Here is a 27,338-nt window from a genome sequence, read left to right on the forward strand (position 1 = left end):
CATCCAAGCTCTGTTTCACTCAATTCCCAGGCGTGTCAAGGCCGTTATTACGGCTAGAGGGCCGGCAGGAGTGGCCTTGCAGTTTTAGGCGCTGTAGTCTGGAGCCGTGCGACCGCTACGGTCGCAGGTTCGAATCCTGCGTCGGGCATGGATGCGTGTGGTGCCCTCAGGTTAGTTAGGTTTAATTAGTTCTAAGTTCTAGGCGACTGATGACCTGAGAAGTTAAGTCGTATAGTGCTGAGAGTCATTTGAACCATTTCGAACGGCCAGAGGTGGTTTTTCTGGGTACTGATTTCTCAGGATCTAAGCACCAAAATTGCGTGAAAATGTAGTCACATGTCAGTTCTAGTATAATATATCTGTCCAATGAATACCCGTTCATCGTCTTAGTGTGGCAATTTTAATGGCCATTAGTATAGTCTGGCGTGTCCGTCCCTGGTGGACAAATCCACATTAGATGGGGATGACCGCTTGCTTCTGATCAGACAGTATATTTTTAATAAATATATTGAAGAGCCAAAGAAACTGGTACACTTACCTAAGTGTTTAAACTCGGAAGAGTGTTCCTGGAGCCACTCTGTAACAATTCTAGACATATGGGGTGTCCCATTGTCCTGTTGGAATTGCCCAAATTCGCCGGAATGCACAATGGACTTGAACGGATCCAAGTGATCAGCAGGATGCTTACGTACTGTCACCTGTCAGAGTCGTCTCTTGGCGTATCAGGAGTCCCATATCACTCCAACTGCACACACCCTACACAATTACAGGGTCTCTACCAGCTTGAACAGTCCCCTGCTGACATGCAGGGTCTATGGATTCATGAGACTGGCTCCATACCCTTACACGTCCATCCGCTCGATACAATTGGTAATGAGACTCGTCCGACCAGGCAACGTGTTTCCAATCATCAACAGTCCAAAGTCGGTGTTGACGAGCCCAGGCGAGGTGTAAAGCTTTGTGCCATGCTGTCACCATCTACATCTATACCTACATCGTACTCTGCAATCCACCTAATGGTGTGTGGCGGAGGGTACTTTCGGTACCACTGGGGTACACCAGTGGGCCTTCGGCTCCGAAAGCGCATACTGATGATGTTTCGTTCAATGGCTCGCACGCTGTCACTTGTTGATGGTTCGCATTGAAATCTGTTGCAATTTGCAAAAGGGTTGCACTTCTGTCACGTTGCACGATTCACTGCGGTCGTCGTTGGACCCGATCTTTCGGGATCATTTTCCGGTCACAGCGATGTCGGAGATTTGACGTTTTACCGTATTCCTGATATTCACGGTACACTCGTGAAATGGTCGTACGGGAGAATCCCCACTTTATCGCTAGCTTGGAGATGCTGTGTCGCATCGCTCGCGCGGCGACTATAACACCACGTTCAAAGTCACTTAAATGTTGATAACCTGCCATTGTAGTGGCAGTAGCCGGCCGCTGTGGCCGAGCGGCTCTAGGCGCCTCAGTCGGGAATTGCGCTACTGCTACGATGGCAGGTTCTAATCCTGTCTCGGGCGTTGATGTGTGTGATGTCCTTATGTTAGTTACGTTTTTTTGTTTTGTTTTTGGTGTAACGACTCCGCCACACACCGTTGGGTGGCTTGCGGAGTATGAATGTAGATGTAGACACTTGTTGTGTTATATAGGCGTTGTCGACCGCAGCGCCGTATTCTACCCGTTCACGTTTCTCTGTATTTGAATACGCATGCCTATACCAGTTTCTTTGTCCTCTCAGTGTATAATTAGACGCTTGGGATAGGAGTTACATTCCCTGGAAGCTCAAGCTGAAGCTTTGTAGTACAATCTGGGTCTGTGATGTCATAGAGGTCGGAGTGGAAGTAATTCTACCGTTAGACAGCTACAGTGCGGTCTGCGATAACAGTGTTAGTGTAGGAACATGGACGATGCCCATAGTTGCACTTTGTAGCGAATATTGTCCGGCTCAGCAGTGGTACACTACAGTCAGAAGACAAATTACTGGGCTGCGGGTGTTCCCATGTAACTTAAATAATTTAACGGGACTCACTCAAGAAGGCTTCTGTTACTGAACATTTGACAGCACAATCGGACTCGAGATTGCGCAGCCCATTATGTTTCACAACAGAGGTCTTCGAATCTCACAAGTTATAGGACACTATCTTCGTAATACTGTAAAGTTGAGATGTTTTACCGGAATGGCAACAATTCATCACGTGCAATAACCGAATCCGACTACAAACTATAGTCTGCTCCAGCCACAACCATGTATGTAGCTTGTGAAGCACTATAAAATGCTTGGCAAATGCTCCATCTCCATCATATTTCATTTCTTCATTCAAAGATCAGAGGGCACAGCCTGTGCCGTTGCCCATAGTTACTTTGGTCTTCCTTGGCCTCTCCAGTCAGTAGGTCAGCATCTTTCCACCGTAGGTGCAAAAAATTTCGCGATTGTTTCTATTCCGGACGTACAAGCGACATCAGCTCCTAAACGACGGTGACAGCTTGAACTAACAGCTGTGATCAAAAGATGTGTATTCGACCAGTCAGTTGTGAGCAAACGGCGTTAAATACTGGACGTGCAGCCGTAGTGTGTCAACGGTGTTGTGACACAAATCGCTATGGAGTAGTATCTATAAGTCAGCCGTTCAAGACATTCTGCAGAATACTTTGAAGAAGAGACAAGTGTGTGGAAAAATTTTATCCGCACACGTTGAGTCACGAACAAGAACAACGACGCGTGGACGCCTGCCGCGACTTGGCTGAAACGCAAAACATGGACAATTCTTTTCTGGAAAAAACTGTCACTGTCGACGTGATTTGGTACTTTCAAAAAGAATCAACGACAAAAAGCCACGTGCAGAAATTCGCATAAAATGTCAACATCCTGGAGATATAATCTATGCGAATGAACCTGCCCCTTTGTAGTAGCAGCGTACAAGAAGTCTCTTCCTGATGATAGGAAAACAGCACATGTCATTCCCGTTTTCAAGAATGGACGTCGAACAGACGCACAAAACTATAGACCTAAATCTCTGACATCGGTCAATCGTAGACTTTTGGGTCACGTTTTATGCTTGTGTATTATTGCATTCCAGCAAGCTGAAAATCTCCTATGCAGGAAACAACAAAGATTCCATAAATAACGGTCACTCTATTCATCCACAATACACAGAAAGCATTAGACACAGGCACCCTTCCTTGACTTCCGAAAGGCATTCGATACGGTACCGCACGGCCGCCTAATGAACAAAATTACGGGAGTATGGAATATCAGACCAACTGTGTGACTGGACTGAAGAGTTTCTAGCTAACAGAACGCAGGATGTCATTTTGAAAGGAGAGAAGTCTTTAGACTTAAAAGCGACTTCGGGCATGCCCCAGGGGAGTGCTACACGACCTTTGAGTTTCACAACATGTATTAATAAATTAGCAGATAATGTCGGTAGTTCCATGAGGTTTGTCGCCGGTGTTGCTGTTGTATACAGGGAAGTCACGACGCCAGAAAACTGTAGCGAAATGCAGAAGACCTGCGGAGGATAAATGCAGAAGACCTGCGGAGGATTGACGCCTGGTGCAGGGAGTGGCAGCTGTCTCTCAACGAAGACAAATGAACGAGTAACTTATTGCGAATACATGGACCGAAACATCATTTATTGTACACATTAGAGTTGTAGAACAATCGCTGGAAACAGTTCCTTCCACAAAATATCTAGCACTATACGTACAGAGCCGGTAGGAAGATCCGACGTCAACGTAAAATTAATCGCGAGTAAGGCAGATGCCAGATTGAGGTTATTGAGATTCGTTGGAAGATCCTTGGGAAATGTAGTCCATTAACAAGGGAAGTGGCTTATGAAACACTAATTCGACAAATACCTGAATATTACTTGTCGCTATGGGATCCGTAACAGGTAGGACTGATAGGGGGAAAAATGGTTCAAATGGCTCTGAGCATTATGGGACTTAACTTCTGAGGTTATCAGTCCCCTAGAACTTAGAACTACCTCAACCTAACTAACTTAAGGACAACCTAACTAACTTAAGGACATCACACATACATGCTCCAGGCAGGATTCGAATCTGCACCGTAGCGGTCGAGCGGTTCCAGACTGTAGCGCCTAAAACCGCTCGGCCACTCCGGCCGGCTAGGGGAAACAGAAAAGATCCAAAGAACAGCAGCACGTTTCTTTTGTGGTTAATTTAGAAAGTGCCATCAGTATGGGGTCCGTAACAAATACGACTGATAGAGGAAACAGAAAAGACCCAAAGAAGAGCAACACACTTCCTTTGAGGTTAATTTAGAAAGTGTGAAAGTGCCACGGAAATGATCAACTCCAGTGGCAGACACTTCAAGAGAGGCGTTCTGCGTCATGTTTTGGTTTCTGTTAAAGAACCGACAGTGTACATTGCTTGAAGAGTCACACAATGTATTGTTACCTCCTACGTACACTACTGGCCATTAAAATTGCTACACCAAGAAGAAATGCAGATGATAAACGGGTATTCAATGGACAAATATATAATACTAGAACTGACATGTGATTACATTTTCACACAATTTGGGTGCATAGATCCTGAGAAATCAGTACCCAGAACAACCACCTCTAGCCGTAATAACGGCCTTGATACGCCTGGGCATTGAGTCAAATAGAGCTTGGATGGCGTGTTCAGGTACAGCTGCCCATGCAGCTTCAACACGATACCATAGTTCATCAAGAGTAGTGACTGGCGTATTATGACGAGCCAGTTGCTCGACCACCGTTGACCAGACGTTTTCAGTTGGGGAGAGATATGGAGAATGTGCTGGCAGTCGAACATTTTCTGTATCCAGAAAGGCGCGTACAGGACCTGCAACATGCGGTCGTGCATTATCCTGCTGAAATGTAGGGTTTCGCAGGGATCAAATGAAGGGTAGAACCACGGGTCGTAACACATCTGAAACGTAACGTCTACTGTTCAGAGTGCCGTCAATGCGAACAAGAGGTGACTGAGACGTGTAACCAATGGCGCCCCATACCATCACGCCGGGTGATACGCCAGTATGAGGATGACGAATACACGCTTCCAATGTGCGTTCACCGCGATGTCGCCAAGCACGGATGCGATCATCATGATGCTGTAAACAGAACCTGGATTCATTCGATAAAAACGTTTTGCCATTCGTGCACCCAGGTTCGTCGTTGAGTACACCATCGCAGGCGCTCCTGTCTGTGATGCAGTGTCAAGGGTAACCCAAACGTCGTCGAACTGTTCGTGAAGATGGTTGTTGTCTTGAAAACGTCCCCATCTGTTGACTCAGGGATCGAGACGTGGCTGCACTTTCCGTTACAGCCATGCAGATATGATGACTGTGATCTCAACTGCTAGTGATACGAGGCCGTTGTGACCGAGCACGGCGTTCTGTATTGCTCTCCTGAACCCACCGATTCGATATTCTGATAACCGTCATTGGATCTCGACCAACGCGAGCAGCAATGTCGCGATACGATAAACCGCAATCGCCATAGGTTACAATCCGACCTTTATCAAAGTCGGAAACGTGATGGTACGCATTTCTCCTCCTTACACGAGGCATCACAACAACGTTTAACCAGGCAACGCCGGTCAACTACTGTTTGTGTATGAGAAATCGGTTGGAAACTTTCCTCATGTCAGCACGTTGTAGGTGTCGCCGCCGGCGCCAACCTTGTGCGAATGGTCTGAAAAGCTAATCATTTGTAGATCACCGCACCTTCTTCCTGTCGGTTAAATTTCGCGTCTGTAGTACGTCGTCTTCGTGGTGCAGCAATTTTAATGGCCAGTAGTGTATATCTCGCGAAAGGACCATGCATATAAAATTACAGTGAATCGAGCCCACACGGACGCTTACCAGCAATCATTCTTCTCGTGAACCATAGGCGAGTGGAACAAGTTAAGGGGAGTTGGCACTGGAACACAAGGTACCCTCCACTACACACCGTAAGGTGGCTTGCGCGGTATAACTATAGGTGTGACATGTGAGTCGCACAAAGTCTAAAAAAAAGGGGTTTTCTGGTAGCTTCAGATGGTTGTATTAACCTTCTGTGCGTTGTACTGAAGTGTAGGTGAGCCGCGCGCGCGCGGCGCGTATGTGTGTGTGTGTGTGTGTGTGTGTGTGTGTGTGTGTGTGTGTGTGTGTGTGTGTGCGGGTGAGGGGGGGGGGGAGGGGGAGGGGGACGAGGTCAAAAGCTTGAAGCATTAAAAATACCATCTGAACTTTTTCTTTATTAATCCACTCTACTTTCTGACTGACAAGGTAAGCCTTCAGAGGGATTTTGCTCTGTGACCTACTGGTAAGGTGATAGCTCTATTGCTTTCAGTGCTCGCCTATTTAGTCATGTATTCCTTAACTTGAGTAGAACATCCTTTAACAGCTCGAAGAGACTGCGGTCTGGATGATTCCTGTATCGTATGTTTTCCGTCATTATAGCTAAGCAGAGGTGGTTTCTGTTTTTAACGCGTAGCCTCTCTTGGTAAAGCAATATGTTACGCATTCTGCTCATTTCACTTAGAAATGGAACTTACACGAGGGGTTGAAGGAAGAAAGTGCTAATCCACAAGAGAGTATTTTACGATATAGCATGTTATACACTGATGCAGCAAAGAAACTGATACAGCCTTCCGTATTGAAATACGGAGGTATTAAACAGGCAGAATACGAAGCTGCGGTCGCCAACGCCTATATAACACAAGTGTCTGGCACTGTAATTACATCGGTTACTGATGCTACAATGGCCGATTATCAACATCAAGTGCCTTTCAACGTGGTGTTGTAGTCGGCACACGAGCGATGGGACACGGTATCTTCGAGGTAGCGCTGAAGTGGGGATTTTCCCGTAAGACCTTTTCACGAGTGTACAGTGAATATCAGAAATCCAGTAAAACTTTAAATCTCCGACATCGCTGCTACCGGAAAATGATCCTGTACTAACGGGACTAACGACGACTCTAACAATCTTTTAACGTTACAGAAGTGCAATCCTTCCGCAAATTCCTACAGATTTCATTGCTGGCCCATCAAAAAGTGTCAGAAACATTCAACGAAACATCATCCATATGGGCTTTCGGACCCTTGATGACAGCACGACACAAAGCTTTACGCCTCGCCTAGGCCCGTCAACACCGACATTGAACTATTGATGACTGGAAACATGTTGCCGGGTCGGTCGATTGGTTCAAATGGCTCTGAGCACTATGGGACTTAGCTTCAGAGATCATCAGTCCCCTAGAACTTAGAACTACTTAAACCTAACTAACCTAAGGACATCACACACATCCATGCCCGACGCAGGATTCGAACCTGCGACCATAGCGGCCGTGCGGTTCCAGACTATAGCGCCTAGAACCGCTCGGCCACTCCTGCAGGCGGGTCGGTCGAGTCTCGCTTCAAATTGTATCGAACGGACGGAAGAGTAAGGGCATGGAGACAACCTCATGAATTCATGGACCCTGCATGTCAGCAGGGAACTGTTCAAATGCTGGAGGCTCTGTAATGGTGTGGAGCGTGTGCAGTTGGAGTGTTTGGGACCCCTGAACGTCTACGTACGACTCTGACAGATGACCTGTGCGTAATGATCCTGTCTGATCACCTGGATTCATTCATGTCCATTGCGCATTCCGACGGAGTTGGGCAATTCCAGCAGGACAGTACGACATCCCACATGGCCAGAATTGCTACAGAGTGGCTCCAGGAACACTCTTCTGAGTTTAAACACCTCTGCTGCCCACCAAACTCCCCAGATATGAACATTATTGAGCATATCTGGGATGCCTTGTAACGTGCTGTCCAGAAGAGATCTGCATCCATTCGTACTCTTACGGATTGATGGACAGACCTGCAGGATTAATGGTGTCTACTGCCTCCAGCTCCCCCCATGAACCATGGACCTTGCCGTTGATGGGGAGGCATGCGTGCCTCAGCGATACAGATAGCCGTACCGTAGGTGCAACCACAACTGAGGGGTATCTGTTGAGAGGCCAGACAAACGTGTGGTTCCTGAATAGGGGCAGCAGCCTTTTCAGTAGTTTCAAGGGCAACAGTCTGGATGATTAACTGACCTGGCCTTGTAACAATAACCAAAACGACCTAGCTGTGGTGGTACTGCGAATGGCTGAAAGCAAGGGGAAACAACGGCCGTAATTTTTCCCGAGGGCATGCAGCTTTACTGTATCATTAAATGATGATGGCGTCCTCTTGGGTAAAATATTCCGGAGGTAAAATAGTCCCCCATTCGGATCTTCGGGCGGGGATTACTCAAGAGGATGTCGTTATCAGGAGAAAGAAAACTGTTCTACGGATCGGAGCGTGGAATGACAGATCACTCAATCGGGCAGGTAGGTCAGAAAATTTAAAAAGGGAAATGGATAGGTTAAAGTTAGATGTAGTGGAAATTAGTGAAGTTCAGCGGAAGGAGGAACAAGACTTCTGGTCAGATGACTACAGGGCTATAAACACAAGATCACATAGGAGTAATGCAGGAGTAGGTTTAATAATGAATAGGAAAATAGGAATGCGGGTAAGCTACCACAAACAGCATAATGAACGCATTATTGTGGCCAAGATAGATACGAAGCCCACACCTACTACAGTAATACAAGTTTATATGCCAACAAGCTCTGGAGATGACGAAGAAATTGAAGAAATGTATGATGAAATAAAAGAAATTATTCAGATAGTGAAGGGTGACGAAAATTTAATAGTCATGGGTGACTGGAATTCGGTTTTAGGAAAAGGGAGAGAAGGAAACGTAGTAGGTGAATATGGATTGGGGGAGAGAAATGAAAGAGGAAGCCCCCTGGTAGAATTTTGCACAGAGCACAACTTAATCGTAGCTAACACTTGGTTTCAGAATCATGAAAGGAGTTTGTATACATGGAAGAACCCTGGAGATACTAAAAGCTATCAGATAGATTATACACTCCAGGAAACTGAAATAAGAACACCGTGAATTCATTGTCTAAGGAAGGGACACATTCCTGGGGTCAGATACATCACATGATCACACTGACAGAACCACAGGCACATAGACACAGGCAACAGAGCATGCACAATGTCGGCACTAGTACAGTCTATATCCACCTTTCGCGGCAATGCAGGCTGCTATTCTCCCATGGAGACGATCGTAGAGATGCTGGATGTAGTCCTGTGGAACGGCTTGCCATGCCATTTCCACCTGGCGCCTCAGTTGGTAGAGCGTTCGTGCTGGACGTGCAGACCGCGTGAGACGACGCTTCATCCAGTCCCAAACATGCTCAATGGGGGACAGACCCGGAGATCTTCCTGGCCAGGGTAGTTGACTAACACCTTCTAGAGCACGTTGGTGGCACGGGATACATGCGGACGTGCATTGTCCTGTTGGAACAGCAAGTTCCCTTGCCGGTCTAGGAATGGTAGAACGATGGGTTCGATGACGGTTTGGATGTACCGTGCACTATTCAGTGTCCCATCGACGATCACCAGAGGTGTACGACCAGTGTAGGAGATCGCTCCCCACACCATGATGCCGGGTGTTGGCCCTGTGTGCCTCGGTCGTATGCAGTCCTGATTGTGGCGCTCACCTGCACGGCGCCAAACACGCATACGACCATCATTGGCACCAAGGCAGAAGCGACTCTCATCGCTGAAGACGACACGTCTCCATTCGTCCCTCCATTCACGCCTGTCGCGACACCACTGGAGGCGGGCTGCACGATGTTGGGGCGTGAGCGGAAGACGGCCTAACGGTGTGCGGGACCGTAGCCCAGCTTCATGGAGACGGTTGCGAATGGTCCTCGCCGATATCCCAGGAGCAACAGTGTCCCTAATTTGCTGGGAAGTGGCGGTGCGGTCCCCTACGGCACTGCGTAGGATCCTACGGTCTTGGCGCGCATCCGTGCGTCGCTGCGGTCCGGTCCCAGGTCGACGGGCACGTGCACCTTCAGCCGACCACTGGCGACAACATCGATTTACTGTGGAGACCTCACGCCCCACGTGTTGAGCAATTCGGCGGTACGTCCACCCGGCCTCCCGCATGCCCACTATACGCCCTCGCTCAAAGTCCGTCAACTGCACATACGGTTCACGTCCACGATGTCGCGGCATGCTACCAGTGTTAAAGACTGCGATGGAGCTCCGGCAAACTGGCTGACACTGACGGCGGCGGTGCACAAATGCTGCGCACCTAGCGCCATTCGACAGCCAACACCGCGGTTCCTGGTGTGTCCGCTGTGCCGTGCGTGTGATCATTGCTTGTACAGCCCTCTCGCAGTGTCCGGAGCAAGTATGGTGTGTCTGACACACCGGTGTCAATGTGTTCTTTTTTCCATTTCCAGGAGTGTATAATGGTAAGACAGAGATTTAGGAACCAGGTTTTAAATTGTAAGACATTTCCAGGGGCAGATGTGGACTCTGACCTGTAGATTAAAACTGAAGAAACTGCAAAAAGGTGGGAATTTAAGGAGATGGGACATGGATAAACTCAAAGAACCAGAGGTTGTACAGAGTTTCAGGGAGAGCATAAGGGGACAATTGACAGGAATGGGGGAAAGAAATACAGTAGAAGAAGAATGGGTAGCTTTGTGGGATGAAGTAGTGAAGGCAGCGGAGGATCAAGTAGGTAAAAAGACGAGGGCTAGTAGAAATCCTTGGGTAACAGAAGAAATATTAAATTTAATTGATGAAAGGAGAAAATATAAAAATGCAGTAAATGAAGCAGGCAAAAAGGAATACAAACGTCTCAAAAATGAGATCGACAGGAAGTGCAAAATGGCTAAGCAGGGATGGCTAGAGGACAAATGTAAGGATGTAGAGGCTTATCTCACTAGGGGTAAGATAGATACTGCCTACAGGAAAATTAAAGAGACCTTTGGAGATAAGAGAACTACCTGTATGAACATCAAGAGCTGAGATGGAAACCCAGTTATAAGCAAAGAAGGGAAAGCAGAAAGGTGGAAGGAGTATATAGAGGGTCTATACAAGGGCGATGTACTTGAGGACAATGTTATGAAAATGGAAGAGGATGAAGATGAAATGGGAGATACGATACTGCGTGAAGAGTTTGGCAGAGCATTGAAAGACCTGAATCGAAAGAAGGCCCCCGGAGTAGACAACATTCCCTTAGAACTACTGACGGCTTTGGGAGAGCCAGTCCTGACAAAACTCTACCATCTGGTGAACAAGGTGTATGAAACAGGCAAAATACCCTCAGATTTCAAGAAGAACATAATAATTCCAATCCCAAAGAAAGCAGGTGTTGACAAATGTGAAAATTAACGAACAATCAGTCTAATAAGCCACAGCTGCAAAATACTAACACGAATTCTTTACAGACGAATGGAAAAACTAGTAGAAGCCGACATCGGGGAAGATCAGTTTGGATTCCGTAGAAATACTGGAACACGTGAGGCAATACTGACCTTACGACTTATCTTAGAAGAAAGATTAAGGAAGGCCAAACCTACGTTTCTAGCATTTGTTGACTTAGAGAAAGCTTTTGACAATGTTGACTGGAATACTCTCTTTCAAATTCTAAAGGTGGCAGTTGTAAAATACAGGGAGCGAAAGGCTATTTACAATTTGTACAGAAACCAGATGGCAGTTATAAGAGTCGAGGGACATGAAAGGGAAACAGTTATTGGGAAGGGAGTAAGACAGGGTTGTAGCCTCTCGCCGATGTTATTCAATCTGTATATTGAGCAAGCAGTAAAGGAAACAAAAGAAAAATTCGGAGTAGGTATTAAAATCCAGGGAGAAGAAATAAGAACTTTGAGGTTCGCCGATGACATTGTAATTCTGTCAGAGACAGCAAAGGACTTGGAAGAGCAGTTGAATGGAATGGACAGTGTCTTGAAAGGAGGGTATAAGATGAACATCAACAAAAGCAAAACGAGGATAATGGAATGTAGTCAAATTAAGTCTGGTGATGCTGAGGGAATTAGATTAGGAAATGACTCACTTAAAGTAGTAAAGGAGTTTTGGTATTTGGGGAGCAAAATAACTGATGATGGTCGAAGTAGAGAGGTAATAAAATGTAGACTGGCAATGGCAAGGAAAGTGTTTCTGAAGAAGAGAAATTTGTCAACATCGAGTATAGATTTAAGTGTTAGGAAGTCGTTTCTGAAAGTATTTGTATGGAGTGTAGCCATGTATGGAAGTTAAACATGGGCAATAAATAGTTTGGACAAGAAGAGAATAGAAACTTTCGAAATGTGGTGCTACAGAAGAATGCTGAAGATTAGATGGGTAGGTCACATAACTAACGAGGAGGTATTGAATAGGATTGGGGAGAAGAGTAGTTTGTGGCACTACTTGACTAGAGGAAGGGACCGGCTGGTAGGACATGTTCTGAGGCATCAAGGAATCACCAATTTAGTATTGGAGGGCAGCGTGGAGGGTAAAAATCGTAGAGGGAGACCAAGAGATGAATACACTAAGCAGATTCAGAAGGATGTAGGTTGCAGTAGGTACTGGGAGATGAAGATGCTTGCACAGGATAGAGTGGCATGGTGAGCTGATCAAACCAGTCTCAGGACTGAAGACCATAACAACAAACATTGCCTCCAGCACTGTTTCAGACGTGGAGTCCATGCCACGTCTTGTTGCGGCACTTCTTCGTGATCGCAGGTGCCCTACACAATATGAGGCAGGTGTACCAGTTTCCTTGGCTCTTCAGTGTCCATCTAGTCATGTTCAAAGACAAGAACATAAACACAGTAAGACGATGCAACGTAAATAGAAGAGCGTACATTCTAGCGTTACATCTAGAATTGTTTGTTACAAACATGCGCTGTATTCGAATATAAAACTGAGAAAGTGACCACAATAATCCTTACTGATTGGAGGATTATCACTTTCTTCCAGCGACCTATTCATATTTATTTCTGTGATTTAATCTGTGCGTGAGCGGTACGTAGGTGACGTTGATAGTTGCCGCGCTCAACTTTCGTACTTGGAATTTCTTGAGTAATATTTCGCGATTCCTATGAATCATCTATTTTGTGAGTGCTCACGATATAAAATTTCTCAGGATTATTCTTACAATGTCTGCTCAGACAAACTATCCGGTGACCATTCGATTTGCCGTCGTTTGTAGAAGATATACCGTATTCCTCCAACCCATTCATAGCGAGACACAGTGCTGTTAAGAACAGATTGACGAACGATAAAACGCATCGGCATACATAGGGGATTTGACAAGCGGATAGACAGGGAAAGAGACATGCGGCAGCGTTTTATGCTGCCGGCTTGTATAAAAAGATATTTATCGGTAAAAAAAACTCGCGACTGGTTGACGACGATTGTGGCCAAATTATGTGTTCATTACCGCTAACATCTCGATAAGATTGCCGCCCGATAAAAGGCTGCGTGGCAGTTCATTACACTGCTGCTTGCTCGAGGCGAAGCACGTCCCAGCCCGGGGAAGACCGACTAGATGGCGGCAAGCACACCGGTCCAGTGACTTAAGAAGTAGCCAGCCCCTCGCAAAATCCTACACTGAAAAGAGAGTCACGCAACAAGAAACGTGGGCAAATATCCCTTCTTGGTAGAACAAATAAACTGTTTTTTATCTGGAACTAAGCATTAACAATCAGTTGTAATCTGACGAATGTGTGATATCCATACATATTATAAAAATGTATGTAAGCAAGTATACATTGAGGTGACAAGGGCCATGGGATGGCGATACGCACACATACACGTGCACAAGGTATAAAAGGACAGTGCTTTGGTGGAGCTGTCACTTGTACTCATGTAATTTACGTGAGGAGATTTCCGACGTGATTATGGCCGCACAACGCGAATTAACAGGCCTTGGAAGGGGAATGGTAGTTGGAGCTGGACGCCTGTACATTCCATTTCAGAAGTCTTTAGGGAATTCAGTATTCCGACATCCACAGTGTCAAAACTGTGACAAGAATACGGAATATTAGGCATTGCTTCTCATCGCGGACAACGCAGTGCCGATTGTCTTCATTTAACGACCGAGCGCAGCGGCGGCGTTTAACTAGAGGTGTCAGTACTGACTGCTGTGTCGTCCGAACAAGACACAGCCAGGGCAACAGCACCACAAGCGCAAAGAAGCGAGTTGGTGCCAGTACCATAGAGACTCGTCACTTGTCGAGTTCCACCAGCGCCACGGGCGACGCTTAGGATGAAGATATCGGCTTCGCCTCTGCCGATTGCCGGCCGAATACAGTCCATCAATGACCGGAAGACAACGGACAGAAACCTGCTCGGAGGATAGAAGTGCAGCTCTCTCCCACTTGGATGCTGATCATGTTCAAGGGCTGACTTAGACAGGGAACGTCGTTTAGTGAACTCTTAGAAGCGAATAGACAGTTGTAAATTGCATTTGCTATGTACTGTGAAGCTTACCAACGATTGTTTGCACTTAGCCCCTGAGGGCCTCTTTGTGTTATATTACATGCAGTGCTGCAGATTACGTTAGTCAAAAAGTCACAAAGATAAGTAAACACTTTTTAACTAGAATGAGTATTTCACTCTGCAGCGGAGTGTGCGCTGATATGAACCTTCCTGGCAGATTAAAACTTTGTGCCCGAACGAGACTCGAACTCGGGACCTTTGCCTTTCGCGGGCAAGTGCTCTACCATCTGAACTACCAAAGCACGACACACGACCGGTACTCACAGCTTTACTTCTGCCAGTATCTCGTCTCCTACCTTCCAAACTTTACAGAAGCTCTCCTGCGAACCTTGCAGAACTAGCACTCCTGAAAGAAAGGATACTGCGGAGACACGGCTTAGCCACAGCCTGGGGGATGTTTCCAGAATGAGATTTTCACTCTGCAGCGTTGTGTGCCCTGAGACGAGATACTGGCAGAAGTAAAGTTGTGAGTACCGGGCGTGAGTCGTGCTTCGGTAGCTCAGATGGTAGAGCATTTGCCCTTGAAAGGCAAAGGTCCCGAGTTCGAGTCTCGGTCGGACACACAGTTTTAATGTGCCAGGAAGTTTCACTTTGTAACTAATTTGTGGGACTCCGTTACTATTTTTTTTTAGTGTTGTAGAACCTTCGTTCTTCTATCCTGCTACCTGACCATGGGGCATACTGTGTAATAGTGGCAGGGAAAAGTTGTCTTAGCGATGTACTGCACCAGAAGTCGTTTCACGAACTGTCAGGTTCGGCATAACGTAACAAAAGTGGTAACTCGGCCTCCACAGCAGTAGCGACGAGGCCTTTGCAAAACTGGCGACGAGGGTTTACAGTACTAACAGACAAGCAACACGGCGTGAAATGGCCGCAGAAGTCCATGTGGGACGTATCCGTTAGGACAATGCGGTGAAATTTGGCGCTAGTGGGCTATGGTAGCAGACTACCGACGCCCGTGCCTTTGCTAGCAGCACATCGCCTGCAGCGCCTCTCCTGGGTTCGTGAGGTTGACAGTTGGACTCCAGACAACTGGAAAACCGTTGCGTGGTCGGATGAGTCCCATTTCAGATGGTAAGGGCAGATGGTAGGGTTCGAGTGTGGCGCAGACCCCCACGAAGCCATGGATCCACATTGTCAACAACGCACCATTAGTGGCTCTATAATGGTGTGGGCTGTGTCTAGATGAAATGGAGTGGGTCCCCTGGTCCAAGTGAAACAATCGTTGACTAGAAATGCATATGTTCGGCTATTTGGAGACCTTTTTCATCCGTTCATGGACTTCATGAACCCAAACAAAGATAGAATTTTTACAGACGACAATGCGGCAAGTCACTGGGGCGCAGTTGTTCGCGATTGGTTTGAAGAACATTCTGGAGAGTTCGAGCGAATGATTTGGCTACCTAAATCGCCCGACGTGAATCTCATAGGACGTCTATCGGACACAATCACGAGATCAGTTCGTGGACAGAATCCTGCCCCGAGAACAATTTCGCTGTTATAGACGGTTATAGGGCAGCATGACTCTGCAAGGGACTTCCAACGACTTGTTGAGTCCGTGCCACATCGAACTGCTGAAATACGACACGCAAAAGGAGTCCAACACGATATTAGGAGGTATCCCATGACTTTTGTCATAACAGTGTATATACGTGTGCGTTCGTGTGTGTGTGTGTGTGTGTGTGTGTGTGTGTGTGTGCGCGTTTCTGTTCATTGATCAGAAAATATGTCATAAACAGCGAGATGAATCAAACCTGTCGAATCATGCATGACATTTAAAATTATTACTTCTATGCTACGCACTCTTTTCGCAATAAATTACGCAGACAGTACTTACATATGCCGTTAAATGTGACTATAAAATTATACCATGGTACCACATATAGTTCAAGAGATATGACGTTATAAACACTGAGATGCGTGAAAAAATGCTGCATTGTGCGTCACTTTTAAATTTATTACTTCTTTCCTTCTAACTCTATTCTCACACATGTTCCACACAGTAGCCACAAATGCGCTCGTACCTACAAAATTATTTCACTGTATGACTCATACACCAAGAGATACGACGTCATAAACACTGAGATGCGTGAAAAAATGCTGCATCATGCATGATGTTTTAATATATTCTATTAACAAGGGAAATTCCCCAGCGCACCCCCCTCAGATCTAGTCGTAAGTTGGCCCAGTGCATAGCCTGTCAAAAACTGCACACAGATCAAGCATGAAAATGGGAGGAATGAGTACTCAACAGCGAAAAAGAAGTAAAGTAGAAACCGTGTACGCTTCAAGCTCACCATATGCCGCATCAAGCACCCGTCTGCAGCCGCGGTATCGTGGTCCTGTGGATACGGTGTCTGTCTGCGAAGGGGAAGACTCGTGTTCAAAATGTCATTCATGCTACAATTTTTGTTTTTAGAAAATTGTGAACTGTCCGTCCGGTTATTGACGTGCCTGTTCCCTGTATTCAGATTTGTGCCTGTGTCGCGGTGTAACGTCCATTTGCAACAGCGAGGTGTAAGAAAGGGACCTCCAGACATACTATCTCCTATTTGTTCTACTCAAGTGCCACATGTTATGACTCTTTTTTCCGTTTTGGATGTTTTTACTTTTGAATTTCTTTGTTGTAACATAGTTCATACCCGTCTATATGTTATTTTCATTTCTGTGAAATGTCGATGCGGCATCTCGCCTGCTCTCACTCTTCATCACATTTACATGCGGCGGTAATATATTTTTACCACATGACATGTTCTGCAACCAATGTACAGTATGACAACTGCCAAAACTACAGAAGGAGAAAACACCGGACGGAAAGTTCATAATTCTGTGGAAAAAAAAGTTGGGACACATGGGGGATTTGCACATGGAATCTCGATGATGAACATCTTGGGCTTGGACAGTTCACTGTTTCTATTTTGCTTCCTTTTTCACAGTTCAGTACACCTTCTTCTTGTTTTCATGCCTGATCTGTGTTCAGGTTTTGACGAGCAATCCACTGAGCCGTCTCACGACTAAATCGGAGGGGGGTGCGATGGGGAGTTTCCCTTGAAGACACTCCTACAATTGAGTCAAAGTAAGGAAATCCCTGACACCTGGTAGTGTTTTCGACAGCTCTAAATTGCGATGCGGCAAACGGTGTAGACGGGAAGGATAAATAGCCGTCCGTAGAGTTTTGTATAGGCGTTGCTATAGTGACTTCTACAAAACCGCGTTGTAGATACGCGTAGCAGTTCACTTATACATTTATACACGATGCCTATTTCTTTGTACGACGGTTTCATATTTTTAAAGGTTTTTTTCACGAATCTATAGAAATGAATTTTGTTCAATACTACACTCCTGGAAATGGAAAAAAGAACACATTGACACCGGTGTGTCAGACCCACCATACTTGCTCCGGACGCTGCGAGAGGGCTGTACAAGCAATGATCACACGTACGGCACAGCGGACACACCAGGAACCGCGGTGTTGGCCGTCGAATAGCGCTAGCTGCGCAGCATTTGTGCACCGCCGCCGTCAGTGTCAGCCAGTTTGCCGTGGCATACGGAGCTCCATCGCAGTCTTTAACACTGGTAGCATGCCGCGACAGCGTGGACGTGAACCGTATGTGCAGTTGACGGACTTTGAGCGAGGGCGTATAGTGGGCATGCGGGAGGCTGGGTGGACGTACCGCCGAATTGCTCAAAACGTGGGGCGTGAGGTCTCCACAGTACATCGATGTTGTCGCCAGTGGTCGGCGGAAGGTGCACGTGCCCATCGACCTGGGACCGGACCGCAGCGACGCACGGATGCACGCCAAGACCGTAGGATCCTACGCAGTGCCTTAGGGGACCGCACCGCCATTTCCCAGCAAATTAGGGACACTGTTGCTCCTGGGGTATCGGAGAGGACCATTAGCAACCGTCTCCATGAAGCTGGGCTACGGTCCCGCATACCGTTAGGCCGTCTTCCGCTCACGCCCCAACATCGTGCAGCCCGCCTCCAGTGGTGTCGCGACAGGCGTAATTGGAGGGACGAATGGAGACGTGTCGTCTTCAGCGATGAGAGTCCCTTCTGCCTTGGTGCCAATGATGGTCGTATGCGTGTTTGGCGCCGTGCAGGTGAGCGCCACAATCAGGACTGCATACGACCGAGGCACACAGGGCCAACACCCGGCATCATGGTGTGGGGAGCGATCTCCTACACTGGCCGTACACCTCTGGTGATCGTCGAGGGGACACTGAATAGTGCACGGTACATCCAAACCGTCATCGAACCCATCGTTCTACCATTCCTAGACCGGCAAGGGAACTTGCTGTTCCAACAGGACAATGCACGTCCGCATGTATCCCGTGCCACCCAACGTGCTCTAGAAGGTGTAAGTCAACTACCCTGGCCAGCAAGATCTCCGGATCTGTCCCCCATTGAGCATGTTTGGGACTGGATGAAGCGTCGTCTCACGCGGTCTGCACGTCCAGCACGAACGCTGGTCCAACTGAGGCGCCAGGTGGGAATGGCATGGCAAGCCGTTCCACAGGACTACATCCAGCATCTCTACGATCGTCTCCATTGGAGAATAGCAGCCTGCATTGCTGCGAAAGGTGGATATACACTGTACTAGTGCCGACATTGTGCATGCTCTGTTGCCTGTGTCTATGTGCCTGTGGTTCTGTCAGTGTGATCATGTGATGTATCTGACCCCAGGAATGTGTCAATAAAGTTTCCCCTTCCTGGGACAATGAATTCACGGTGTTCTTATTTCAATTTCCAGGAGTGCATATTACATAGTTCATTTCTTGTTTCCGTTTCTAATAGAAAATTCTAAAAATAAATACCCAGGCAATCCTGGTCAACTAGTAGTAAACAGATGGGGCATGCGGCTCGACTGGAGCCTGAGAGAGTTAATTTGTACATGTGGATTCGACCTGTATTGTGAAGTTAGAGCGAGTTGCCCAGAACTTCCAGAATTTTCTTAGACGCGCGCTAGTTTTTCAGGTTATTAATACAGTCCGCATAATCTCCCTCTAATGATTTACACCGTCCACCAGTTGCGACGAACGAATGGTAACGAACCGAAAGATTCTGTTTCCCACCTGAGTTTTGTTGTATCCCTTCATTAACCTTGGATACTTTACAAGAGTTAAGTTTTCAGCAGAAATTCTGAAAAGATTTTCATATACAACTGTTATAATTTTTCAAAATACTCTCCATGAGCACTTATACATTCTTCCATCCTTAGAAACCGCTTTAGAAATGTCTCAGTCCAAGTATTTTTAGGGAAGTCACTTAAGAGTGCTGTTTTATGCTGCGATAGCCTCATCATCGGACGGAAAACACTACTTACACATTATTTTCCTTTGTCTTTGGGAACAGGGAGAAGTTAACTGAGCTAGGCCGGCTTAATAGTGTGGGTGCGCCGGTGCGGTAACACTCGCATTTTCTCCTTCTTCAAGAAGGCCATTGTTTTGGCAGCCGTTGTATGCTGAGGAATTGTTGTCATGCGGAAGAAGCTGTCCACTGGTCGATTTTGGACATTGTAATCTCCACATGGCGACGGCTTTCGGTATTCGGTCACCTACCACTCAGCATTGACTGTTCGACGTGCTTCAAGGGTCACAAAGTTGAAATGATCTATCCTGATGAAGAATGTGAATGTGGCCACCATCTTCTATCCAGAGTTCCTACATCTCGGAACTTTCGTGGCTGTTTACTTACCTGGAAAGCACTGTACTCAAGATTGTCTGTTAGTCCCAGGGTCGTGATGCTACAGCCACTGTGCCTTTGGGCCACCCTTGGTCAAGTTTTTCAAGCATAAAGCGACACCAATCCATTCCTTTGTGTTTTGGGCTTCTGTCAGGAAAACTGACACGCAAAGGTCACATCTTTTAATTAGGCCTAAATGATCGTGAACGACAGTCTGCGCTACTGTCAACCCAATATTTAAGGTCCCTTCAGTGTCACAGTATGTGAGATGACGATAATCTTCGATCATTTTCCTCATAGCAGAAATGTTTTCTTGGGAAACTGCCGTTATTGGGCGACCGGCACGGGGATCATATTGAGGGGACTCTCGATCCTCTGATGGTGGCCTTAGAAGCGGCAGACTCATCAAAAACACGTACCAGAGAAGAGAGGCATTCTTCTGCAATTATCTTCTTTTTGTAGTCGCAATAAGCCATTGCACTAAAATTGCGATGCGCCAGATCTATCTTGCTATACAATGTGTTTGTAGTTAGAACAGTGTTATGAAATGTATCACGGCGAACTTACCTAAGAGAAAATGAACGCCTCGGCATCGTCAACGGATTCCCCGACGGAAGGTTCAGCACCAGAGGCAGACGTAGTAGTTGATCAAGTACATTCTGATGCTTTATATGCCGTAACTGTCCCCATCTGCTCCAACACGTCTGTTGTCAGTTGATAATATTGTGGCCTGTTGGTACGTAATATTGTGCCAACATTGTTTCTTCCTTCTCATTCCTGCTCGAATAGACAAAAGCGAATTCATCGTTTCGAATTTCATCCTACTCCTCGCTTTAGTTTGAATAATGTTCATCTAGTTTTTTAAGTGTTTCCAGTTCCTCAGTCGATCATGGTAACATTAGTCGAGAAAAGCAAGCGTTGTCAATAATTTGGTGAATGGGTGTCATAACTATATTTAAGCGCTTCACATCAGAAATCAGTAGTGCCTATGGTTTCGAACCGTTTCACAAGAGTTACAGTTTCCCACTGAAAAACAGTTTTTGTTAGTATGCCAAGATCAATATTACATGATTCACGGAAAGGAATCAGTGGCTCTTTAACGATCCGAAGAACTTCGGACACTGAAAGAAGCGAAATTTTCCTCAAAACTTCAATGTTTTCAGGAGGTCTTTGCAACAACTGAATTATTAATTTCCAGACAAACTGGGTGCATTTCTGACGTAATATTTGTTTTTGTTCTGGGTGTAGTTGAGATTTTCTCAGTTCATCAATATTTTTTCGACTTCATACTCTAGATATGGTTTGAGATCTAAGTGCTTTTCAAAATCTAAATTTAATTTTTTTGCACAGGGTGTGTGGTGACAACAACTTTTTTCGTTAATGACTCTATTAGTGCAACGAGGTCATTTAACAGCTTGCACAAATCCCTGTGTTGGATTCAAAAAGTTTATTAACCATATGCATATCTGAAAGAATAGGCTTCAAAAATAATAAATACGACAAACTGCATTCATCAGGAAACATTGCATAAAGCATTTGATTCGCGTTATTTCAAAGTGCTTCCTAAGCTATAACCACCGATCTGTAATTCTTGTTACCACAGGCTCTATGGACAACCATCGCGTCACATGACAGTCGAATTTTGAAGGGTTCTGCTTGTACATTGATTGTCTGATAAACATCACGATACAGCTGTTACGAGTTAAGAATGAAAAAACCATTTATATGCTTCCCCGCTAAGAAGTCAGCATTTCTTGGCAGCGTTTCATTCGCTGCAGAAACAACAATTTGAACTTAATGGAATGCACATGCACCAAATGCGGAATGTCTTCTTTCAAGATTTGGTGGACACAACTGTTAACACCTATCGTTATAACCGCACTGTTTGTGCCTACTCCCTGCAACTTGCTTGGACCTAATTTGAATTCCTGAAGCCTCTCTTTAGTTGGTGCCGCAGTAGACAGTGCATTACAGAACTCGAGATCGGCTAGTTTCGGAAATGTTGAAATTATCCTATTTGTGGCAGCACTGTAATATATTATTGTTATTCCTAAAAATATTCGCAGTTGGGATTTGATAAGTTTTCTTGAGACCGGGAAGTTTATGTCCACGAATCAGCTTGGTTTAAGGAAGCGTCGTTCGTACGAAACTCGGCTTGCTCTTTTCTCAAATGATAAACTGCGAACTAGGGATGCACGGAAACAAGCACAGTACATATTTCTAGGTTACTGGAAAGCATTTGGAACAGTGACCCACTGCAGATTGTTAACGAAGGTACGAGCGTAATGGTATAGGTTCCCAGCTATGTGGACGGCTCGAAGGCTTATTAAGTGACAGAACCCAGTATGTTGTACTCGACGGCGAGCGTTCATCAGAGACAAGATAAGTGTACTGGCGAATTGTGATAAGACCACTATTTATTCTCCATACATAAGTGACCTAGCGGACAGGGTGGGCAGCAATCTGCGGTTCCTTGCTAACAGTGCTGTTGTGCAACGGAATGTGTCTTAGTTGACTGACTGTAGGAGGATACAAGACGACTTAGACAAAATTTGTAATAGCTAAATGTACAGAAATGTCAGTTAATGCGAATGAGTAGGAAAAACAGACACGTAGTGTTCGGAAACAGCATTAGCAGTGTCCTGCTTGACCAGTCACGTCACAAAGCGATATGAAATGAAACGAGCATGTGAGGATTGTGGTAAGGAAGTCGAATGATTGCCTTCACTTTAGTGAGAGAAATCTGGGAAAGTGTGGTTCATCTGTAAAGGAGACGCCATGCAGGACGCTAATGCGACCTATTCTTGATTACTGCTCGTATTTTTCGGACCCGTACCAGATCGGATTAAAGGAAGACATCGAATCGGGCTGCTAGATCTGTTACCGGTAGATTTGATCAGCGCGCTAATACTACAGAGATACTTCGTGAACTCAAATACGGATCGTAGGAGGGAAGACGACGTCCTTTTCGCGAAAGGCTGTTGAGGAAATTTAGAGAAGTGGCATTTGAAGCTGACTACAGAACGATTCTACTGCAGCCAACATACACTGCGCGAAGGACCACGAAGATAAGATACGAGAAATTAGGACTCATACGGAGGCTTGTAGATAGCCATTTTTCCCTCGCTCTGTTTGCGAGTGGAACAGGAACGGAAATGACTAGTAGAGACAGATGGTACCCTCCACTACGCACCGTACGTTGGCTTACGTAGTATGTATGTGGATGCGATGTCTGTTGACCCATCAACTTGAATGCTATACATGCTGTCACCGATGTCGTGCCGCAAATTTCAAATAAAATAGGGCCTTGCCACATGTTTGATAACTGCATTACACTTTGTTCTATGTGTGAAGTTTTCTGGCAACGTGGCTGCCTGTGAATTTACTGTTGCACGAATTACTTCAGTGACGCCGCTCGGAGTGGGCGTGCAGTTTGAGGCGCCATGTCACGGATTGCGTGGCCCCTCCCGTCGGAGATTCCAACCCCCCCTCGGGCATGGGTGTACACTGCTGGCTATTAAAACTGCTACACCAAGAAGAAATGCAGATGATAAACGGGTATTCATTGGACAAATGCATGATACTAGAACTGACATGTGATTACATTTTCACGCAATTTGGGTGCATAGATCCTGAGAAATCAGTACCCAGAACAGCCACATCTGGCCGTAATAACGGCCTTGATACGCCTGGGCATTGAGTCAAACAGAGCTTGGATGGCGTGTACAGGTACAGCTGCCCATGCAACTTCAACACGATACCACAGTTCATCAAGAGTAGTGGGTGGCGTATTGTGATGAGCCAGTTGTTCGGCCACCATTGACCAGACGTTTTCAATTGGTGAGAGATCTGGAGAATGTGCTGACCAGGGCAGCAGTCGAACATTTTCTGCATCCAGAAAGGCCCGTGCAGGACCTGCAATATGCGGTCATGCATCATCCTGATGAAATGTTGGGTTTCGCAGGGATCGAATGAACGGTAGAGCCACGGGTCGCAACACACCTGAAATGTAACGTCCACTGTTCAAAGTGCCGTCAGTGCGAACAAGAGGTGACCGAGACGTGCTACCAGTGGCACCCCATACCATCACGCCGGGTGATACGCCAGTATGGCGATGACGAATACACGCTTCCAATGTGCGTTCACTACGATGTCGCCAGACACGGATGCGACCATCATGATGCTGTAAACAGAACCTGGATTCATCCGAAAAAATGACGTTTTGCCATTAGTGCACCCAGGTTCGCCGTTGAGTACACCATCACAGGAGCTCCTGTCTGTGATGCAGCGTCAAGAGTAATCGCAGCCATGTCCTCCGAGCTGATAGTCCATGCTGCTGCAAACATCGTCGAATTGTTCGTGCAGATGGTTGTTGTGCTGCGAAACGTCCCCATCTGTTGACTCAGGGATCGAGACGTGGCTGCACGATTCGTTACAGCCATGCAGATATGATGCATGTGATCTCAACTGCTAGTGATACGAGGCCGTTGGGACCCAACACGGCGTTCCGTATTACCCTCCTGAACTCACCGATTCCATATTCTGATAACAGTCATTGGATCTGGACCAACGCGAGCAGCAATGTCGCTATACGATAAACCGCAATTGCGATAGGTTACAATCCGACCTTTATCAAAGTCGGAAACGTGATGCTACGCTTTCTCCTCCTTACACGAGGCATAACAACAACGTTTCACCAGGCAACACCGGTCAACTGCTATTTATGTATGAGAAATCGGTTGGAAATTTTCCTCATGTCAGCACGTTATAGGTGTCGCCGCGGGCGCCAACCTTGTGCGAATGGTCTGAAAAGCTAATCATTTGCAGATCACAGCACCTTCTTCCTGTCGGTTAAATTTCGCGTCTGTAGCACGTCATCTTCGATGTGTAGCAATTTTAACGGCCAGTAGTGTACTTGTTGTTCCTAGCATAAGTTAGTTTACGTCAGTTTAAGCAGTGTGTAAGTCTAGGCACCGGTGACCTCATCAGTTTGATCCCTTAGAAATTCACGCAGATTTGAAGATTTGATTTGAATATAAGTGAGCACATGGCATGATAGCAAGTAGTTGGAAACAAATAAGGCAAGAAAATCCTCAGCTTGATTCGCTTCTAATGATCCTTTTACGGTTTTGAAAGGTTTTTTTGTTTGTCTTAAGCTAGAAAGTGGCGTTGCGACTGTCTTGTGATTTTTGTGTCATTGTAACTTAATACATCGCCATAACGTGCTAACAAAGTACTACGGCAAAGTTGACTTAAATAAGCCCTCGGTCACAATTTTTAGTCTTTTTGACCAGGTTTCAACACTCCTATGAGTGCCTTCATCAGAAATTAAAAATTTAATGTGGCCTATAACATAAGTATAAGTTTATAGCAAAAAAAAAAAAAAAATATGTAAAAGTAAGTACCGATTAACAGTGCAAGAAAGAGAGGGTATTTATATGTCACGTATAAAACAAATATCAAGCCAGAAAGGCTCTAGTCCCAAAAATTTTAAAGAGAATACATGAAAGGCGAACCACTGTGGGCTGCTCACACCTATAAAGCCACAGGTAGCAACAGACTCAGGCGCTCGCTTTAGCAGGCGCGGGCAGGGGAATATTACAACAAGAATGTCATCTGGTAGCCGTAAATATAAGTAGGCTACTTAACATTTAAAATATAGACACCCGAATGTTAAAATGAAAAGTATTTAGTACATGAACCAACAGGCAAAGGTTTATTTGACAACAGCAGACGTCGTAACTTTTTGCTTATGTAAAATCATAGAAATACTGTTTGAAGACTGATAACAGATTAACAATGCAAAAAGAGCCAGTACTTACACGTCACCTATAAAATAAATGTTAATGAAAGAACATTGGTTACAATTTTAATGCACAATGCGTGGAAAATAAGTCACTACCGGCTGCGCGCATACGAGTTACAGGTAGCGTCAGACTGAGGCGCCCGCGTTAAGAACTGCGGGCAAGTGAACATTGCACCGAAAGTGCCATCTGGTAGCCGCAAGTACAACCTGGCTACTTAACATTCAAATAAAGACAGGAGAATATTACGATGAACAGTATTCAGTACGCGGTGTGAAATGCAACATTTTCTTTAACAGCGGAAGATAAAGTAACATTTTTGTTTACATCAGAACTTAAAAGTACAGTTTAAAAAATGAAAACATCATTATAGAAAATTCAAAAAGATCGGATTGACAAAGCTTGTGCCGCCCGCGGTGGCCTTGCGGTTAAGGCGCTCAGTCCGGAACCGCGTGACTGCTACGGTCGCAGGTTCGAATCCTGCCTCGGGCATGGATGTGTGTGATGTCCTTAGGTTAGTTAGGTTTAAGTAGTTCTAAGTTCTAGGGGACTGATGACCACAGATGTTAAGTCCCATTGTGCTCAGAGCCATTTGAACCATTTGACAAAGCTTGTAGAAAACGATATGACATGCAATACAGCCGATAAACCATTTAATAAACAAAAAATTATGAGTTGACTTAGATGGAAAAAACATTTCTGTAACTGCACGTGGAAAACCGAAATTAAATATCTAGTAAAGGTTTGAAGAAATATTTTTTACGCAACTGCAGCTGCTTATTGAGAATGAAACTATCATTTCGAGAAAGATGTTTAAAAATTTCTAATTCTTCAAGAGTATCTAATCTACGCCCTTTCTTCTCGGTGTGCAAAATGTTGATATCGTGAATAGTTTTAGGCGCGTGACCTGTAATCAGGTGAGAGCAAAAGATGAATTTTGGATGCTAGTGCCATTTTTGCTTAAAAGATGTTCTGTATATCTGGTTGTAAAGGAACGTCCTGTTTGTCCTATGTAGTAAGAAGAGCAGAAGCTGCAGAAAATTTTATAGACGCCATAACTTTATAAAGGGGAACGAGTCGATTTTAAATTATGAATGAAGTTTTTTCAAATTATTATTGGTAGAAAAGGCAATGTTACAGTTGTATTTATTACGATGAAGGCGTTGGATCTGATAGAAGATGGGCCCGAAGAAAGGAATAGAAAAAAGGCCCAAAGAAAGGAATAGAAAAATATTTTTTTGGGTTAGATTCAATGATAGAGGTACCGCAGTTCCGTTTCAACAGCGCTGTTAAGTGCTGTGCTGCACTTCCGTGTTTACATCGTTGTACTTGGGATTCGCCGAGTGTTGTCCGACCGTTAATCTCCGTTCATATTGATTTAAATGGCTCTGAGCACTATGGGACTTAACAGCTGAGGTCATCGGTCTCCTAGAACTTAGAACTACTTAAAACTAACTAACCTAAGGATATTACACACATCCATGTC

The 27,338-nt window shown here is 45.6% G+C and overlaps 1 protein-coding gene and 1 non-coding gene across 2 annotated transcripts in view; one reads left to right on the top strand and one right to left on the bottom strand.

Moving 5' to 3' along the window:
• Positions 1-27,338, bottom strand: part of LOC126266619 (L-lactate dehydrogenase) — a 291,594-nt gene that overhangs the window by 147,338 nt on the left and 116,918 nt on the right. The window lies entirely within an intron of this gene.
• Positions 14,851-14,925, top strand: Trnas-uga (transfer RNA serine (anticodon UGA)). Its single transcript has one exon. It is a non-coding gene; the product is annotated as a tRNA-Ser (tRNA).

Source organism: Schistocerca gregaria, chromosome 4 (genome assembly GCF_023897955.1).
Source record: "Schistocerca gregaria isolate iqSchGreg1 chromosome 4, iqSchGreg1.2, whole genome shotgun sequence".
Lineage (NCBI taxonomy): Eukaryota > Metazoa > Arthropoda > Insecta > Orthoptera > Acrididae > Schistocerca > Schistocerca gregaria.